The sequence below is a fragment of the Zeus faber genome (assembly GCF_960531495.2).
Source record: "Zeus faber genome assembly, chromosome: 16".
Taxonomy (NCBI): Eukaryota; Metazoa; Chordata; class Actinopteri; order Zeiformes; family Zeidae; genus Zeus; species Zeus faber.
In genome coordinates this window covers 1,376,195-1,380,001 of record NC_137202.1, presented here as the reverse complement: position 1 = coordinate 1,380,001, position 3,807 = coordinate 1,376,195, and positions in this window count along the sequence as shown.

Below are 3,807 nucleotides of genomic sequence, written 5' to 3'. Positions count from 1 at the left end.
CTGTATGTACAGTCCATGTTAAGTCCTCTGTGATGTGGACTCCCAGGTATTTGAAGCTGCTCACCCTGTCAACAGAAGTCCCATTAATCACCAAGGGCGCGTGCGTCCTTGATTGTGATCCTCGCCTAAAGTCCACAATCAGCTCCTTAGTTTTGCTGACGTTCAGGTGGAGGCTGTTGTCCTGGCACCAGAGTGACAGGTCAGCCACCTCCTCACGGTAGGCCTTCTCGTCGCAGTCGGTGATCAGGCCCACGACCACGGTGTCGTCAGCAAACTTTATGATGGTGTTGGAGCTGGACCTGGCCACACAGTCATGTGTGTACAGGGAGTACAGTAGGGGGCTGAGGACGCAACCCTGGGGGGATCCTGTATTCAGGGTGAGGGAGCTTGACATTTGCTTCCCCACCCTGACCACCTGGGGGCGGGCTGTGAGGAAGTCCAGGATCCAGGCACACAGCGGAGCAATCAGTCCGAGCTCCTTCAGCTTGACAGCCAGTCTGGTGTGCGTGAGCGTGATGTGCAGTACCTGGGAGACCGCGTCATCCGTTGATCTCATCTCATACGTCATCTCAAGGTGAGCACTGGAATCTTGATCAAAGCATAATCAAAGACTTTGGTGTAAAAGTGCAAGAAAAATTAGATGGGCTGATATGAAGATCCTGGCCATTTTCGCCTCTCTACTAGAAGTCCTGCCAAATTCGGAAGATGGCCAGACTGCAGAGGCAGCTAAATGTCAATGCGGTAAATGTCTACTTGAAGGATGCTGTGCGGTCAGTGGGTACGTGTTTGTATTTGCTGATTACACACATTTACCTGATATTGTGCTCTCGGGTGAAATTGTGAAATGTACACACTGATCACCAAGGCCTCCAGCACTTCACAGCTGCTGTCTCTTTACTGACTCTCCATGCCCAGGCCACCACATAAAACAATACATAAAGAACCTTGACAGAGAGAGGAGATGCTGTCAATTAGAATAAAGCAGCCGAACGGGACGGCTGCCTCAAATCTTTGTTCCCTGTTAAAGCTTTATTTCATTTTGGATCCATGGCTGCCTGTACATTGTTCCAAATATTGCTATGTTGCCATCATAAAAATCTTCGAATCCTTAATCGTTAAAGTGTGTTTTTTAAAGCACAAAAAAATTATGCTTTTCTCTATAAACAATCCTTAAGAATTGTGTAATTGATTGGGGGGGGATTTGTTTTCCGAGCTGGTATTTTTTCTGTGATGTTACATCCCCGATGAATATTGATATTTTCTCTATTATTGCAATCGCATTGCAAATCCCATAATACGTGAGAGCAAGTGTACTGTCATAAGCTTTTCAAATGCACGTAAATGTTGGTCGTCTGCATTTTTTGGACGGTCAGGACCATTGGTCTCTCAGGTCACTGAAGGACAGCAAGCAGCGTGCCTTGATGCGGTGCTTTCTGGGTAATGACCAGGCCAAAGCAGCAATCAAGAGCCTCTCAATCAAAGTGAGTAAACGGTACCAGTGGAGATGCGAAGACAGAGCGACTTGTCTTCTTTCACATGAACAAATAAAAGATATTGTTACATGCAATTCATCCTGGGAGGCTGGAGGCTTTGAAGTGTCTCTCCTAACGGGCGACACTGGAGGTGATTTTTCATGGGAAGGCGTAAGCGAAAACCAGTTACAGACGAGCAGTAGACCATGGGAGGCAGGGGGGCAGACATCCTTTTATAAGCACATGTACATGAAAAAATAGATGCGGTAACACATATACAATCTATAAAAAAACACATTGGAGGTAATTTGGTATAATGTAAAACGAGCAGAAATGCTGACTTGAGAAATGCAGGCTAACTGAATAAAAACTGCAGTAAACATGGGTATAATAAATGGATTCACAGCTTGGTGTTGACATATGTGTGTGTCTGTGTGTGGGTGTTTATCTCTGAACCTGTGCTGACAAGTGTATGCTTTACAGTATGTGTGTGAAGGTGTTTACTGTGTGGGTTAATGTGAGTGTTGCATGTGTTGATGTCTGTAACCTCTATGTGCTGATGTGCGGTTGTGGTGTATGTAAATATGTGTGTGTGTGTGTGTGTGTGTGTGTGTGTGTGTGTGTGTGCGCGAGCGTGTGTGTGTGTGTGTGTGTGTGTGTGTGTGTGGTTTGTCCTCTGAGACATTGGCCCCTGTTCCTCTGCTGCACTTAATAAGCTGTGTGATCCAGCAGACCCCCAGTAAGGCGACCATCAGTCCATCATTTCTTATCACTGACTTACCCGTGTCTTCTCAGGAGTGGGGTGGAGGCACAGAGGATGAGGAGAGTAAGAAATAGAAAGGGGGAATGGGGTTAGGCATTGCACAGAGGAAATGACAGGTAAGGAATAGGGAATGGGAGAAATAGAGAGGAACGGTATAGATTATCTGGAGTATGCGCGGAGCTGGAGACAAATGAATGTCCGGCTTCTCGCTGTTTCCAGAGCTGGCTTTCATTAGAGCTCGTAACGTGCTCTGTTCCTCATTAACTCAAGGGTCACTCGCTTGTGCTTGTGTGTGTGTGCATGTGCGTGTGCGTGTGTGTGTATGTGTGTGTGTGTGTGTGCGCCGTGCATTAGAATGTGTGTGTGTGTGTGTGTGTGTGTGTGTGTGTGTATGTCCTCTGATCTGGTGTCTTGGATGGGAGGTAAATATTGTGAGACCTCTCCTGCGCCGGGCTCATCTCCTGCACATTTCTTTCTCAAACTATGACCAAATTATTATCATAACTCAACACCAGCCTCTGATCTTCCTGGCATTTGCACATCCAAGGATCTGAGGCAGCTTCACCAGGGGTGAAATATGTGGGTTAAAATAAATTTATGTCTATTGAGGAGTTAAAAGGATCTGACCTTTTGGTCTCTTAATTCTCAATTCACAACTCGGTGGTGAAAGGAGAATTTAGGAAACAGTCCATTCTAAGTATTTAAATGATCTATAAACATAAAGCTTTTTAGGATATCTAACATTCATCAACATAAAAAAAAATAGAAAAATAATACTTGAATCAAGCAAAATGATCTCCCCTTGAGGTGAGAAAAAATAACTTCTTAAATAATAAAAGATATACCATTGTTAGAATAAGGAAAGATGTTAAAGAATCTTCCAAAATCAGGAGAATCAAGTCGCAAGCGAGTGATTTCACACTACTTATTGTGTCCTTTCACTGTATTTTATTGTTAGTGGTTCATAGTAAACGTGTAACTACGTTTTGTTAATTCGAGAATCACAATCAACTTCAGCAATAGCAAAAGAGTGAGAAGGAGAGATGAGACCAAATTAAAGACAAAAAAATTTCCCATGTAAAAATAACATTATGTCCTATAAAAAATAAAGGTGTCCCCTCTAAAATCTAATCAGGAAAGTACAATTTCTTTAAATGATTGCTTTGCCCGCACGCACAAAAAAACACACACACACACAGACACACACACACACACACACACACACACACACACACACACACACACACACACACACACACACACACACACACACACGAAAACAAACATACACCATTTTTATTTTGAGGCCTTTCATGGTGATAGTCAGGAAGACCAAGATGATGAATCAGGTGCTCACTTTGTGACTGATCACTTGACTCTTTTTACTCAGATTTTTGTCCACTTTGACCGACTTGGTCATGAATCCACCTGTTCACGTGCTCCTGTTGTTTGCTGTGATTTGGAACGGAGTCGGTGAGAGAGATGCACATCGTCGGCCGCATTGGTTATGAGGGCTGGTGCATAATCAAAGTGAGCCGGCAATAACGAAATACTCATAGGTTTAGCCTAAAA